The following is an 18,343-nucleotide window of genomic DNA, read 5'->3' as shown; positions in this document are numbered from 1 at the left end:
TTTTTGCTCTTCTAGTTTTGGGCAAAATACAGGAGTGGACTATAGATAATGACATCATAATTCCAGGCAGGTTTTCGATAAAAATATCCATGATGGACCAGATTTTTCGCTTTCTCCTTCTGTATTGGAGGACTGTGGAGATCGGTGGGGTCAGTATTTATGTTGCTTTTGTCGAGCTTAAATCATCTTTTGACTTGGTCCCATGCAAAAAAGCTATGGCAAGTGCTGCGCAACATGGGTATTCCTAAGAACCTCCTGAGTTTACTGATTCGTATACATGAGGAAAAATATGCGCAGGTTCACTGGGGTAGCCAGGGCCAAGTATCTGACTGGTTCCTCATTAATAAAGGAGTCTGCCAAGGCTGCGTTCTGGCGCCACCTTGTTTTCCCTATTTCTTTATGATAGTTAATTTTTTTTTCTAGTTCACAAACTGATGTCCCTTTTCTGGCTGGTACAAAGACACCTATACTACCATTTGCGGACAACACCTTATTGATCTCTAAGACACTCCAGCACACAATATCCAGTTTCAAGGAGTTTTGCTCTGCTCATATCTAGAGATCAATTCTGTTAGGACTACTTTTATGTCCTTTAAAAAACATAAGTGATTCCGAGGCAGATAAGAGCTGAGGGGTACACCACTCGAGAGGGTAGATGTTATCAATTATTTTAGTGTTACTCTATCTTCCAACCACTCATGGAAACACCAGGTGGAACTACTGACACTTCAACATAGGTAAACCCATTGCACCAGTGCTTCAGATTTATGATGCCAAAGAGGTTAGTTCAGTTCTATATGGATCAGAACATTGGGGATTTTCAAACTTCTCTTCCCTCACTAGATCCGAAAATAGGTTTGCGAGAAACTTAGACTGGCTGCCACCGAGTACCTCATTGAAGCCCCTGATGATTGACGTGGTAAGGAACACTCTAGCAGCTAGAGCTAGACTTCGCTCATTTCTATTTTGGAGACTGATATGGCAAAAACCTCAACTTGCCCAGTGCACCATGGCCCTAAAGGATGTGATGGAGGTTGACAGATTTCATAAAATCAAATGGCATAGGCAAATAAAGTTATTAACAGCTATCGGTCTGAGAATTCTTTGGGACAATCCACTTTCTAAACCTTCATTGGCGGTCAAGGCGTTAAAAAAACAATATTGACACTGGGGTGGCAAAAATATGATCAAAGCAACCGTTCGTTCAACATTGATGGGGAGATTCTTAGTCTTAAAGTGCAGCAGCCTCTTGGAACCTCTTTGGGATGTCATCACTGTCCCTCTAGACAGGAAGCTGTATCTTCAATTTAGGGTTGGCACATTGCTCCTTAAAACATTTTCACATATCTGGGCCCCAAATGAAGATGTGTTATGTCCTAAATACAAAAACTCCATATGCCACGTCCTATTTGTTGGTTTGGGATATGCTGGTTCATGCCAGAAATAGATCAAATACATCTATTGGCAAATACGGACCCAAAGCAGATTTACTGACCTCTGCATTCTTAGTGCAGACCACGCCTATTTTATGCATCTGCTGTAGCAAAGTTCCTTGGCCAGATGAGGATAATTAGATGAGGGCTCTGGTTGCTGTATAGAATTAATCTTATAATTATTTGATCATCAATCATCTTTTCTTTTAAAATAATCAAACAACGAACTAAAATTAGTACAACCTTTTTGGCCCAAGCTCTGAAGATATAGCGGCAGGCAATCTCTCACTTCTGTAATGGCAAAATGTATTTTGATTGTACTGATACTGCACTTTAGTTTCTAAAGCTGGTGCAATGAAATGTCAAACTGTACTTTTTGAAATTTGTACTTGTTTCTTTCTTACCTCTTCTTCATCAATAAGTCCACATTGCGTTTTTACCCCATTCTGAGAAAGTAACACCAAAATATAAAATTTACCTGCATCTCAGATAGATGTGCTATCCTTATTCTTTTTTTATTGCTGTACTAATATTAATTTCATTATCCCATGGTCACACTAAACCCTAAAAATTCATTATCACCAAAAAACCCATACCGACCCTAAACCAGATAATTTCCCTTGCCCCCCAAAAACCCACACCCACCCTAAACCTTAAAAATTCTCTTGCCACCCAATAACCCATACACACTGTAAACCCTACAAAATTCCTTCCCACCAAAATCTCACACCCATCCCAAACGATAAAAATACCCGTGCCACCCAAAAAACCCATATCCACCCTAAAAATCCCTTTGCGCCCAAATACCCAATAGCACCCTAAATCTAAAAAATGCAGTTGCCACCTAAACACCCATACCCACCCTAAACAATAACTTACCACCCAAAAATCCATACCCACCCTGAACCCTAAAAATTCTCTTGACACCCAAAAACCCATACCTAACCTAAACCTCAAAATTTCCTTGCCACCCTAAACCCATACCCACCGTAAACCCTAAGAAATCCCATATAACCTAAAAACCCACACCCACTCTAAAACATAAAAAATCCCCTACCACATAAAAACCCATACACACCCTAAACTCTACAAATTCCCATGCCGCCCAGAAACCCATACCCACCTTTAACCCTAAAAAAGCCCTTATCACCTAAAAAAACTATACTCACCCTAAACGCTAAAAAAATACCTTACCACCAAAAACCCATACCCACCCTAAACCCTAAAAGATCCATTGCCATCCAAAGACCCACAACCACCCTAAACCCTAAGACAAACCTCACAACCCAAAAACCCATAACCACCCTAAACCCTAAAAATTCCTTATAATTGAAAAACCCATATCTAATCTAAACCATAACATTTCCCTTGCCCCTTAAAACCTACACCTATTCTAAACCTGAAGTATTCTCTTGCCACCCAAAAACCCATACCTGCCCTAAATGATAAAAATTCCCTCGCCACCCAAAAACCCATACCCACCCCAATTACAGGTACACAGTGAGATATGAACATAAACATTTCTAAGGAAATGCTGCTGCATATTAAAGCCATAGTGCATAGCAAGCTCACTCTCTAGCACACTTCTCCATTCTACATAGTAAGGCAGTACCCCTTATTGTTATAGTCAGTCTGTTAAACAGCAGTGGCGTAACGAAAGTTCAAGGGGCCTCCCTGCAATATACACAGAGGGGCCCCCTCCAGATTTATTTCGGAGCGCATAGGCAGAAGTACTGTGCCGAGGGGGCTCCCTGCAGCTCGGGGCCCCCCGCACCGTGGGGGGTGCGGGGCCTGTGTTACGCCCCTGTTAAACAGGTCTTCCTCCCACATACTCATGCAAAATTATACTTCCTTCTTGTTTCTCAGATTGCGTGGATTAATGCATTTGGTAAAGCTAAAAACCTAGATGAAAGTCAGTGGATGTAGCAGAGGGCCAAAGGTGCATTGAGAATAGGCATTAAGACCTGTATTGTATCCTGCATTTGCTCTAGTGCAGGCTTCTCCAACGAGAAGCTCTCCTCTGTTCAGGCAAGCTTACTAAATGAGAAGCTTTTGCTTGGTAGAATCAATATACTTGTACCAAAATTGAGAGTATATGTTGTAGACAAAAATATGTTTTTATCAGAACTCAGCGGGTTTTTGGAGAAAAATGTATTTAAATTGGATATTCTAGTGATAAATCATGTGGCATTGGGGAGACGTTCTATAAATGTTATCACTTTGGTACCAGAGTTGGTAGTGCTATGGCTATTATGTATAACCCAAATAGAGGCAAGCATACTAGCAAAGCCTTTCTTATATTACGCTTGGCAACCACGCATGATGACCTGAAGTGATTACTGCTGGTCTTTATCTTGCATATGGTTGCTATTAATCTAATTTTGTCACATGTGGTCACTTTTACAACACAAATAATAATAAAACCTCTCGATGAGTTTCATTGAACATAAGTAGCTCCCATTAGAGATAGGGTTGGAGGCCCCTGCTCTAGTGCCATTATGCCACTCTTCAAAGACCCTCCATGTGCCTCCACTCTTCTTGTTTCCCCTCCACCCACTTGTATCTTTCAGTTTATAAAGAGAGACAAATTATTTTCACCCTACAAAAGCCATAACTGTTGTTTTTTTCAATGTGTTTTTAGTTTGGAATTAGCATAGGTGACCAATATACATAAAGTTTTATTGATGTGTGTTCTTCGATAGTGCTAAAACTTCACTGGAGCAACCATGCACATTCTCTCTTGCTTTGCTACACACTTATTTTGTAATGGCGGATAGGTGGAAAGCGACATAGTTTGTGTGCGTACCAACTGCTGGAGTGGGTATATAATAGAGATGTGAGTAATAACAAATGCACGTGCGTGTATCCATTACTTTGACACTACACAAATATAAACATGTGGGCAAAAAACGCACAGAACGCCTGAGAAAAGCAATTGCTGATTGTTATAATGTCAGCTTGTAAATGTTATTGTTTCGGTTTCATACAAAACGTCATGTCAAGGATGTTTGCAGAATAAAGGGCTTGGGACACAAACCGATCATGTTATTTGCTTAAGATCATGTGAGGTGAACCTGGGGAAACATAAATACAAAGCATGCCTCTTGGTACCACACGCAGCAGTAAACTAAACCACTCATCCAAAATGTCCTGGTATGGTATGGTGAATTTAGTTCTCACTGTTTAAAATAATGAGCCAGCGCAAGTTGAAGTGTTAAGAAAACAATGCTGCTGAAAGAAATCCCAATGTCCTACTCCCTGCTTCTTTTCCCCTAAAAAGAACGGAAACACAAACCCGGGCTTCAGCACAGCCATTCAAAGATGTGCAAACGCCGATTCATGCATTACAAAGGGTTCATTAACATGTCAAGAGGCTTGCTCGCTGGAAACACCTGAGCACGGTGCCTCGCCCAGACTGGGGGATGGGTCGTGCTTCCACGGACATACCTTTAAACGGATGGCAGTCAGAGCAGTAGCATTGGCAAATACTTTATCCTGCTGAGCTTGAATTCCACAACTGTTAATGTTAAAACAATTTTCTCATGTTAAAGTAAGCCGTTATTTGAATTACTGATGATAGCTCCAGCCAGAATGTCACTGTGGCCCGAAACGGAAACTTTTCCTGATTATGCGCCACTTCCAGAAGAGCGCGATTTTATGTTAAAAAAAACCAAACCTGTCTCGTTTTCAGGTGCTTCCAACAGCATTTTAGAAATCGTACGGCATAGGGAAAACATTAGGGTGTGTTCTATCTTCTAATTTAAACAAAAGGAAAAAAACGATTTTATAGAGCCACACTCAATAATTTAACTAACGGCTTACTGTAACACGAGAAACTTGTTTAAACATTAAAGTTGTGGAATTCAATCTCAGTGGCATAAAGTATTTGCCAAAACATATCATGAAAACATACAATAGATGTGAATGCTATAGAGCGATCACCCTAGGTCTGCCGTTTGGAGCCATGAAGTGAAAAATTTAACTAAAAATAACTGATGCAATTTTAACCAGTTTTTGGAGAACTAGGCTAGAAGATATGTTCTTTTATCTAACTTTTAAGCTTTCAAAAGAAAGAAAAATATCACAATGTCCTTCCAAATTCCTGTGCATTGTGCAGGGTGAAGGTGAAATGAGGGAAAGTGTTCACAGTATCGCAGCTGTAACGTGAACTATGTACAAGACTATACCGATTCACCTGTTTAAAACCAGTGGAATACTGTATTATAATCAGGGTCATTGCAATTATGTGGCAAGGGAAGAGGAAATTATGCGGGAGGCTTGACTAAACTATCCAGGCACATTTTGTGACAGTTGTCCTTCATTATTTTGCTTTTTTACTCATATAAACACTGTATGGGGTCAAGCTTTCACCTCTGTAGTACCAGTTTAACACCCAAATGCATCATTTTCCAACTGAAAGATGACCAGTTTGTGGATGGCCTTTCAGTGCAGGACATGTGCAACGCTTTTAGTAACGTTTGATCCGTTCGAGCTAGAAACTAAATTACATGTTGTTAAAATCTTTGGATTGTGCAGATGATGAATTATGTAGCATTAGCAGCAAATACATAATTATGAGAAAACTACAACAGCTAGTTAATTGGACAATCCCAGTGACCCCGATTATAATGCTGAACCAGCTATCATGCTTGCAGTATTTCTGAAGCTGAACTGCATATTGAATGCAATTGTGTATTCTTGTACCTTGAATGAGCTGGCCTATTGTTTCTAAGTTTGATGAAACTGGTTCTAAACAGGTGTGACCAAGGCACACAGCTGATTTAGCATAAGGTTCATTTGCCCACAGTGGCAGCAGGATGAATTAGAAGCCACAGGATGGAAACATGGCTGGATTTTGAGCCACAAATATTTGGGGCTGGGATGGAAAATAAGCTTAAATAGCTTTGATTACAATTCATTCCCCTCTTCTATCACCTTAAACACCCTGCCCCTTTATCCTTCTCTTGCAGGTTTCCTTTTGTCCCTGCATTGTCCTTTTGCTACTGTTTTTGTGTGCTACCCTTCCTTCTTCTTTGCCTCTTTCCTGACTTTCGCGCTCGTGCTGGATATAAATCCGATGATGAATAATAAATCCCAATTCCACAAAAAAAAATGCGCATGTCCACCACCTACAACAAGCTAGTTGAGCTATGAGGACCATGGAGGATGGTACTTTGTGTAGATCATAGAATGTGATTCTATATGCAATTGTCCAGTTATCCTTGAGCCCTGCCGGCCAAAGAGAGATAAAACTGCCTTAGAGATCTGGTGGCGCATGGAAATCTGGTGGAATCATAAGAGCTCTTTGTTGGTGGGGTGAGCGGAAAAGGAACAGAGGAAATTGGGGAGGAGTGGCAGGAGTAAATAGACAGACAACAAAAGGTTCACATTGTTGTAGACTGGGGAGAGCCTCAATGACCAAGAGAATAACCCTTGTCTATCATGCTCCACCTTAGGATGTTGTCAATCATTTTTCACTAGTACCGGTTTGGTCGCTCTTCTCCTCATACTTTTCAATTCACCCTGTCACATCTTATTAGAGACCCAACCACCCTTATGGTGTGTGTGTGTCATCAACCACATTGAAAGAAAACTTTCCGACACCTCCCAGTCTGGGTTCAAGAGTGGCTGCAGCACAGCAAGTGCAATACTGAACATCACAGACGATCTACACAGATTTCTGGAAGATGGCTGGGCCTGCCTCCTAGTCCTCCTGGATCTCTCTGCAGCCTTTGATAATGTCAACCATGAGATCCTCCTAAACACCCTTCCTCAGTGTGCAGGCATCAATGGTACTGTTCTTCAGTGGTTTGCTTCTTTCCTGAACCAGTGATCTCAGTGAAACAATGTAAATAATTCCACCTGGGGTAGCGGAGTGAGCTAAAGAATGATGATGGATTAAACCCAGTTCAGTTGACTGGGGATGAGCGCTTGCAATGTTCAACACTCCGTCCATCATTGCCTTTGGTTTTGCTTTGGAAACCAGAGACTGGCACAACTTAAAAAACCTACTGCTGTCAATGCTTGTGGATTCTAAAAAGAAGTAGATTTGCATCCAGTCAAGGACTTCCTCTAACAGTGCAGATTTGCTACGTTTTTTTGTAAACTGGTCACTTTATATATTCAAGTTCCTGATCTCAAAATGAACAAGTTAAAAAGTGTTAGTGAATTCCGAACAATTAGAAAAACTTAGACATAGCAGAACGGACTCAGGGCCCACAGACCTAACTACCAAGGCATGTATACATTTATTTAGAGGGTGTCCCATCCCAAATAATCCCCTAAAAACTACACCCTGGCATTAATACATAGATATGTTTCAACCATCTGAAGCTACATAGAGGGAAGACAGAGATCCTAAGGCTCGCAAGACTGTCCCCTTTGCAGGAACTACCTTTCTTGTGTGACACATCAAGTTTACTCTGTAGTCAACTTGTACATTGAAGCACCTATTGCAGTTGCACTCCTTCCAGCATAAAGCACAGATTCTTAATGCCTTCAGCTCAGATTGCCTGGACTGCTACAAGTTGATGTACCTGGATTTGCAGTCACATAATGTTTGCAAACTGTAGCTCGTGCAAAATTACACTGTATTGAATTCTGCAGCACCCGCAGAAAGCAAAATATGCCTCTAAGGATTCCATTTGTGCAGGAAGGTATCCATTCCTGCACAAAAACAATCCTGCCCGTAACACAGGCACTCTTGCACCATGGTGCAAAGTTGGCTGTCTTGGCGTTAAGCAGCACACAGTGCACCAACATTAGGAGGCCTAATCATATTTGCCTTGATCACATTTGCCTTGGTTTCAGCTAATAATTAGCTCCCAACTGTACACACCCAGAAAAATTAGATAAATCACACTCAATTATCCAAATACACCCATTAGACAGAGCAGCCCATCTAATATTATGAAGCAAATGCATTCCTACCAAGCCAACCAACAGGTAAAGTTGTCATTTTGGAAAGACTCCTATGACTGTTTGCATGCCCACACCCTCCTAGACATGGTAGTGTATTGCTCTACTGCTTAAGGCTTTAATGTTGTACCTTGGCATCTTGCGTGATGTATAACTTTACTCCCTGATTGAGAGTCCATCTACTAGCAAAATGTTTTACTATTCACCCTCCTTCCTGTATCCCCAGCCAAAGTGCTGATGGTGATATACGCATCACGGAAAGCGGAAAGATTGTGGAGAAAAGACTGGCTACATAGTAATAAAGACACCTATAATACAGCAGTAAGACGCTATAAATCGGCCATCAAACTAGCCAAGTCGACCTTTTACGACAATAGAATTAAAAACGCGGCCAATTCCACTAAGGAATCCTTCCTGATAGTTAAGGAACTACTTAACATTCCCTCAGCTCCCGCAGCCTCTCCCCCCCCGCCGGGCAGATGTAAGGACTTAGCCTCATTTTTTGACTCCAAAATCACGCGGATCTTGGAATCCCTCCCCCTAATCAGCCCCCCCACCCCGGTGGAGTTAGACGCCCACTCTACCAGCCCGAGGCTGTCCTCCTTTAGAGAAATCTCCCTCGATGAGGTCACTACCACGCTGGCTAAAAGGAGAAGTGGATCCCCCCTGGACCCAGCACCCGTCAGATTCTTAAAAACTGTTTCTCCCAGCATCTCACCTACCATTAGGGATCTGATAAACACATCTCTGGCCCAAGGCATAGTGCCCTCCTCCTGGAAGGGCGCAGTCGTCAAGGCCCTGCTGATAAAATCCAACCTAAACCCGGACGATTTGGCCAACTATAGACCCATTTCACTCCTTCCCTGTTTCAGCAAGGTGGCGGAGAAATTGGTCAATGTGCAACTCTCCCAATTCCTCGAGACGAATAAAATACTACGTCAGTCACAAACCGGATTTCGGCCAGGCCACGGCACAGACACCGCACTCCTCTCCGTCATCGAGGAGACTAGGTGTATCCTGGATTCAGGAGGATCAGTGGCAGTGATCCTCCTGGACCTCAGTGCCGCATTCGACACGGTGGACCACCGTGTCCTCCTCCACCGCCTGGCCAAGGCAGGAATTGTGGGAGCAGCACATGCCTGGATCCAATCCTTCCTCACGGGACGTTCATTTCAGGTGTGGGACGCTAACTCCCGATCAGACCCCCTCCCGCTCACGCGGGGTGTGCCCCAGGGGTCCTCGCTCAGTCCCACCCTGTTTAATATCTACATGGCCCCGCTGGAGGATGTGGTTACCCGCTATGGGATAAAAATAGTCAACTATGCCGACGACACACAACTCGTCGTCTCCCTGTCCCAGTTGGACAAGAACCCTGAAATCCTACTCAACTGCCTGCAAGACATATATATCTGGATGTGCGAATCCTCACTGAAGCTGAACGGGGCAAAAACGGAAATCATGCTGCTGGGCAACAAATGGTCCTCTGTCCCTCCCTCAGCCTGGCCAGACTCCTTCGGTGACATCCCCACGCCCAAGACAGAAATTAAAACTCTGGGCTTCTGGTTGGAGCAGGACCTTTCCATGAAGACCCAGGCAGTCAAGACCGCAGGGACATGCTTTGGTCTTCTCCGCTCAATTCGGAAGATCCTCCCCCTCCTGCCCCCCCTGTCCAGGAAACTTCTGGTGCAGGGGCTCATATTAGCACGCTTGGACTACGGCAACGCCGCATTCCTCGGGGCTCCTGAAACCACCCTGACCAAACTTCAGCGTGTACAAAATGCCGCGGCGAGACTCATTCTCAACCTTCCCCCCAGAGCTCACACCACACCGGCCCTCAAATCTCTTCACTGGCTTCCGGTCCGCCAGCGAGTGGAGTTTAAGGCCATGTGCATCACGCACAAACTCATCAATGGGGTGGGACCCGCCACCCTCAAAGATGTGATTACACCCTATAAAGCCCACAGAAACCTCCGCTCTGACAGCGAACATCTGGCCACAGTCCCAAGATTCAAGAAGTCGCGCACCGGTGGACGCCGCTTCTCGGTTAAGGCCTCCTCCACGTGGAACGCACTGCCTCGTCTGCTGCGTCTGGAACCCAGCCACACACTTTTCCGCAAAAAACTCAAAACCCTCCTCTTCCCCAAATAGTTCCTGGTTTTCGCCCGTCCTGGATTTTACAGTACTATAGCGCGGGGATGCCTTCGGGTCACCAGGCACTCTACAAATCTCAAAAAAATAATAATAATCACCTGGCAAAAAAAAATAAATAAATACATTAACAGGTCTCTCCCTCAATTGAATTTATTTATTTATTTTGTGCATTGGTTTTGTACAGCACTGCAAACCATTTTGCAGTAGCCTCGAAGTGACTTGTATGAGATACATAGAGGGGAGATTAGGTCCAGTTCTGGATAGTAGCAGACACTTATTAGAATGGTGAATTAGAATAGTAGCAGACATCTATTGGAATGGTATTATCCATCAACAATGTATGTTTATATGTAAGTGGTAAAGTATTGGTAAAGAGCCAATAGGGACCAGGGTCTGTGGAATTAAATGATAGATGCATGTTTTAGTCATCTAAAGGACTCATCAAAACAGCACCATTGTCAGTGTTTAGTTCTGCTGTGTTTTCTGTTTTGAGCTTATTGATACCCAAGAATATAGAATATCTGGGCAGTGTCACATGGATGTACAGGGTTCTGTCCAGCAAGTTGTGTTGAGTGTTTGTTGTTTTTGCTGAGCAATGCCACATAGTTGTTTCATGCATACACGTGCCTCATGCACTGCACATGGCTAAACTGTTTTCATATATGCATTGCGTTTGTGCACTTTTGTTTTATGCACCTGTTCTGCTGAAGTGCATACTGCTTTCATGTTTACAACCTGGCATAAACACATCTATTTCATAAGCATTCGCCTGTCATGCACTAAAGTTGTTGATATATACACTTCTGTCATGCACATACTCCAATCATAACTGCACTCCATTATGTACACACTATTTTCTATCACATTTGAATTATGGATACACTCCTTTCATCCACACACATCCTATGCACTCACTTCAGGAAGGCGCAAAAATGATTCGTGAACACACACTTATTTTATCCACACATACTGTTAATGCACACACACTGGATTTGTACACAAAGTCCTTTGATCCAAGGACTCTTCAATCAAACGGCACCTTTATCTACACACTGCTTTATACATACTCTCCTTTCAAACACCCACTATGTGCTGTACAAAAAATCCTAGGGAAAATGAATGTGTTCATATCATAAAATGTTGTATATTTATTTAGAAATGCCTTTATGAGGGTAACTCTCAAGCTTACAAATACTTAAAAAATTATTTCAATGGGCTCTGTACAATGTGGTTCACACGCAGAGTTTAATTCTAAAAACAGAAGATGTGCATGAAGCCCTGTGCTCCTAGGTGTAAAGTTTACAATTAAGAAAGAGATCTACCTTCTCACACAAACACACTGGTCTTAGGATGGATGAAGCAAGAGGATCGGATTCTACGGGGGGAAGCCCCAAAAGCTCAAGGAACAGTGGCACAATTAAAAAAAAAAGAATAAAATGAAAGAACAGCACAAAATCAGTACCCTAGCTTCTTGATTAAAAAAAAAACATTTTAAGCAAAGGGGGCAGCTTGAGGAAACAAAGACATGGAAGATGCTTTCTTAAAAGAACCGGGGCATATACATAATCAATTATTAATTAATACATTACGTATAAAAACAAATCATAAGCAAAATATTCAATGCAACAGTAGGGAAAGTGTTGGATAACGGAGGGGTAAAAATTACTATTCCAACGCTAATGAGTGCAACAGTAGGCAAAGTGTTGGATAGCGGAGGGATAAAAATTACTATTTCCACTCCAGTGAGTGCAACAGTAGGGAAAGTGTTGGATAGCGGAGGGATACATTTACTATTACCACTCCAATAAGTGCAACAGTAGGGAGAGTGTTCGATAGCGGAGGGGTAAAAATTACTGTTCCCACTCCAGTGAGTGCAACAGTAGGGAAATTTTGGGATAACGGAGGGGTATTTAACCTAATTTAGATTATAAAATACCCATATAAAAACACGTTTTATTTAGTTATACTTTACAGTAAATTTACAAATAAAACCATTTTAACTTAGTTATAGCATTTTATTAATTTAACAAATGTCCAAAAATAATTTACAAAACTGTGTGCATAAATTTCGAAATAGTATAGTGCATATGAAAAATCAGTTATAAAAACATTTTTAATAAAAAACATTGCTAAACTCATAATATTAAAAAAATAAACAAAAGAATCAAAAATATTTGAAAACACTCTAAGCAACAGTAAGGGACATTTTGAACTTCTGGGTGTTTAGATTTACTATTCCCACTTCAGTCTCAGCAACAGTAGGGAAAGCATTGGTTTTTTGAGGGGTTAGAGCAGGGCCGGACTAGCCGTAGCAGGCACAGGGCATTTCCCCGGTGGGATGCCAGGTCAGGTGCCAGTTTTGGGCCCCTGGAGGCCGTTTAAGTCCACTCATTGGAGTGGGAAAAGTAATTTTTACCCCTCCGCTATGCAACACTTTCCCTACTGTTGCACTCATTGGAGTGGGAATAGTAATTTTTACCCCTCCGCTATGCAACACTTTCCCTACTGTTGCACTCATTGGAGTGGGAATAGTAATTTTTACCCCTCTGCCATGGGCGTAGGAAGTGTGGGGGACGCGGGGGATATATCCCCCCCAGATTTTGGAGTGGGGGGGACACGGGGGACAAGGGTGGGGGGGACGAGGGGACAAAGGAATTTCCCCTCTCCCTTCTGTTATTGCAGGGCCATTAGCACGCGAAAGCGCTACCTAATGGCCCTGCACTTGACCTGCCTGGAGTCAGAGGCCACCCGCCCTCTGCATTTTGTTATGCTGCAGGAAGGCTCAGCCGTTCTGGGACGGGGAGAGAACGGAGAAAAAATAAACGCTGTCTCTTTTCCTTCGTGTCCACTACTCCTGATCTGCCTCTGGCGGCTGCCCTCCTCTCTTTATTCCTCCATCTCTTTCTGTCTCTGTCTCGCTCCTGCTTACGTGCTGATTTCAAGAGGCAGCTCTTAAGGTACTCTCTCTTGCCTCTCCTTTTCTTTATTTGTTCCCCTGTGAAATTGATCCAAAAAAGGCTGAACACTTTGGCTGTAAATGTCCTCATTTTTTGACCGTTTTCTATTGAAAAGAAAAACCTCGGAATGGAGAGAAAAAATAGTTAAATACCTAAATAAAGCAATACAGAGTGGACAGCAGACAGGCCAGACTGTTATTTACACCCACACACATTAGCGCCACTTTACAGAGTTTGCCAGTGAAAGCGCTACTTTCTTTTTATTTTCTTTCTTTGAACAACATTGTTTTCCCAGGGTGGGTAAGTGTGCCATTCTTAAAGGGACTGCAATACCTGGTTGATGGGTAGAGTGGAAACGTTTAATATGATCGTTTTCAACTTTTTAATTATTTTAGCTTATAAAATGCGGCTCTGTGTTTGGGGATGTGGTCTTTTTTAAACCAAACTGCATACATTTTGAAAGGATATAAGCAATGGACATTGAAAGGGGTCCCTCCCTGGTCCTGTAGCCATGTCTTGAACGTTTCAGGCAAAATCACTTACTGATTTCTGAAGAATGAGTTTAAAACCGTTAAGGTAACCATGTTTTTTTCTGATTACAGTTCACATGCTTTGCTTATTCTTGCATTCCCTATGAGTGTTTGCTTTTTCCAGGGTGTTATTCATCTTTTTTCAGGCAGCATTTTAGTGTTGTCTAGTGCATAATTTGAATTTAGTCGCAGCACAATTGAGTTGTGCTGAAGGCAGTGCGAGTTTCTCTCAGTGGGGCAGTATGGTGTTCAGTGTGGGAGAGAATGTGGCACTCTGGCCAGAGCTGCTGAATTTGGAACTGGAGAACCATGTTCAGACCTTCATGACCAGTTCACCAAACCACACTCCCGACAGAGCTTATTCCGATGCTACACCTTAGAAGGCCCGATAGACCTTAGAAGCCCAGGTGTCTTAGCACCCGCAGGTGGACCTGTCCACCACAATCCATACTGCAGTTCACTTCCAGTCTTACGGGCAGGCATATGAAGAAGCACATCCTAGATCGACAGTGAATCTGTCACTGAGGTCACAAGACCCTTGAGGCCAGTCCACCTCACCCATTGGTACCTCCATTGGCCTTTTTCCAGCACTAGCAGTGCAACTTGCCAGGGGTTGGCAATGTAGGATTTGCATGCACACCAAACTTAGGGGGTGATTATAATGGCAGTGAGACCGCCACGTCACCCTGTCGGTGGCGGTCCCACTGCCATTGGTGACTGCATCACAGCCCGCCATATTACAATGGCGGGTGGTTACCTGGCGGTCGGAAAAACCAACCACCATGCATCCGATGGGCTTCTTGAGCCCGCCGGTGTGGTCGAGGGGCTCGTGGTTCCTACAATGCTGGTGGTGCCTACCATGCACTGCAGCAGGGATTACGATGTCCCTTACCCGCCAGCTTATCAATGGCGGTTCACCTGCCATGGAAATGCTGGCGAAAGGGACATTGGGGGGCCCGTAGCAGGCCCCTTTACCCCTGGCCCCCAGACATGGGTCCTGGGGGGCATCTATGATGCCACACAACATATCACTGCACCATGTGGCAGGCACCGATATATTTAACATGTTCCTTTTTTTTTACTTTGCGGCGGATGATGCAGCCAGCAGCACCAGCTGCAATGTAAAAGATTGGCACTGCGAACACCGTAGTGGCAGTCGCATTGTAATGCCTATCGTGGGGCCTCCACCTTGAAGGCCAGCGGTCCCATTCCCCGATTCGATGGCGGTGGTACTGAAGTCCGCCTGCCATCGTAGTCAGCCCCTAAGTTTGCATTTTATGAATATGATTCAGCGGGAAATATATTGATGTTTGCAATTTAATTGACTTTGGTTGGCCTCTTATCTATGAGATTTCCCTGTTGAATGTGCCTTTACATTATACATTTTCGGTTGTGTGAATTGATTGCATACTACACTCTCCTACAGGTATTAATTTGAGTGTCATTAGGAGTGTCTGGGACCAATTGTTTTCTTAGGAATTGCTTTCTTTACTAACCTTTGCAAAGGGCCCTAAACTTCACAGCAACACAAGTCACATTTCTTTTAGTAATTTGGGATCCGTTTGAGCTACAAAATTGTTTTGGAGGAAATCGTTAGATTATGCAGCAGATGATGTATTATGTGGCAAATATGATACAGCCATAGTTAAGTGGAAAACATTTTTCCACTTAATTTTGCCCCAACATTGTAGTTGATCAATTTGTAAGTTCCCCAAACCCAAAAGTCGAGTTTGGGCACAATTTGCATTTTAAAAGCAGCCCTATAACACAGGGCTACTTTTAAACTGACCTCAGGCTTCAGCAGTGCACACAGGCTGCTGGCCTCTAAACTGCCATGCCTTATTATATTCTAGGGACTTCAAAGTAGTTCTAATCCCCCTGCCCTATTATGTACTAGGGCCTTATAGGAGAGGTCATGCCAATCATAGGGGTACCCTAACCCATAGTGCACCCTAGTGTATGTAGGTGTTTTCACTGTATTTTTAAGTGCCTCTTTCAGAATAGCACTGGCTGTTTAGGCAGAGGCCAGGGTCAGTCAGTCAGGTACCACCAGTACCAGTCAGGACAAAGTTGGGGAGTGCCCAGGGCGGCTTTGCAACACTAGAGAAACACAAACTCAGAATGTAAAACATAACACCATGGTTGGGGGGTTCTCTTCAATAATTAGAATTGATTTCTATCCTAATGAACCCATTTTCCAACATTAGGATAGGGAAAGACTGGGGGAAAATCATAACGTTCTAATCTATACATTGAAGTTTTTATGCAGCTCTTTGATGACGGTTAATAGCTCACTGTTCAATGTTAGGATTTTAACTTATAAACTTCAAATACCAAAAGATTATCTCAGACAAAAGCAGTAACTCACTGACCTTTTGAATTAAAACTTTCACTAGAAAAGCCATCGATCTCTCTCAAAAAAAGAACATTAATCACCAAAGTTATCTTCACATTTTTATTGTTGCCTGAAAATTGCTGGAGACCAGGAATGCAGCAGCAGGTACTTTTCAAACCATAATGCAGTTGCAAACACGACGCCCCCACCCTAAGTCAGCGACCTTTGTTTGCTTTGTGCATTAAGATGCAAGATTCATATATATGTTTTTTTAAACATTTGGTCTCATTACTATATGAATGTAAATAACAATAAAGCATACATGCAAACTGTGACTACATGCCTGCTTTTCTCAATATTTCACTTCGAAAGTATGTAATTGTATTTGTTTAACGGGCGGTGATTTGTATAGGGTCACTGGAAAGTGCACAAGATTGTCCCTGTCCCCCCCAGAATTTTAGTGTCTCCTACGCCCCTGCCCTCTACAATCCAACACTTTCCCTACTGTTGCATTGGCTGGAATGGGAATAATAAATTGCATCCCTCTGCTATCCAACACTTTCCCTACTGTTGCACTCACTGGAGTGGGAATAGTAATTTTTATCCCTCCGCTATCCAACACTTTTCCTACTGTTGCACTCATTGAAGTGGCCTCTCTTTTTATAGCCTGCATGACTAGAGTGCTGCTGGCCAAGATGGCGTCCCCGCTCCACCCTACGGGAGCCCAGAGGACCGAAAATGACAGCGTGAGTCTGGAAAGAGAGCCACAAGCCTCAATCACGAGCGAGACCTCTCCAAACCTCGCCCCCCCCACACAGTCTCCTGGTAAACAGAATGCTCCTAGTTTGCACACAATGTCAAATTTAATATTAAGGAAAGCATAAAAATTGGATGGACTAAATTTACTGTTCCCACTTTAATTTAAGCAACAGTAGGGAAAGTGTTGGACTTCAGAAAGGTTACATATATCATTCCAATACGGTCATCTAAAAAAAAAATGTAAATACCGAAAAACATAAAATGATTAACCATAGGTAAACTAGAAATTATATATTGTATACATTTAAATAAAATGCACAATTTATTATAAATATACAAAACAAATCCATAATTAAATGAAATATTTAAATAAACCTACGTAGAATTCACTTATCTCGCTACTACTGAAAAAACCACAAACACCAAGAAGATAAATTAAAAAATAAATAAAACAATAATAAAATAAAAATAAAGTAAACATATAAATATATTCAACACTTTCTGATATACATTACTAATTATTTCTTGCATAGTCTAAATAAAGCTATTTTTTCATTCTAAATATTCAATGAAAAAATTATGATTTATGAATTAAATATTTAAATAACAAATAATTAATAAAGAAAACTATTTTCATTGAAATCATTTCTCACCCTATTCCCCTACAAACTGACATGCTGCTAAATTAGCTATAACTAATTATACTATACAAAATATAAAATACAAATCTGAAATTAAACCCAAATAAATGAAACAATTAAAAAATGAAAACATTACATACTAAATAGTTATAGTTTGATGTTACCTTACATTACTTAACATTAAAAATAATTTGTTAAAACGTAATTAACCTCCCACCATATTCCCCCCAAAACACAACATCCCTCTACTAAATTCCAAACTACTTAACATAGGTATTTGTAGATCGCACATTAACTCTTAGGCATCTTGGCACTAACAGATGTTTATTGTTACCCAACAGTATTCATTTTATCGACTTCAGATGGTTGAAAGCCTGAGTGGACCCGCCGGGTTTTGAACCTATGACCATGATATTAAAAAAAGGCCCTGCAATGGACACATTAGTCCACGGAGCCACCAGACCCATCTAATTGCCTTTTAAAAATTCAATTACACATTTAAAATTGCAAACTATATTTAAAAAAAGACAATTTTACTAATATTATAAGTATATATAAATATATATTTATAAAAAACAATGTTTATTACAAGTATACTAAAGTACACAATATTATTTAC

This window comes from Triturus cristatus, chromosome 1_1 (assembly GCF_964204655.1).
Source record: "Triturus cristatus chromosome 1_1, aTriCri1.1, whole genome shotgun sequence".
Taxonomy (NCBI): domain Eukaryota; kingdom Metazoa; phylum Chordata; class Amphibia; order Caudata; family Salamandridae; genus Triturus; species Triturus cristatus.
Note: the sequence above shows the minus strand (reverse complement) of the source record.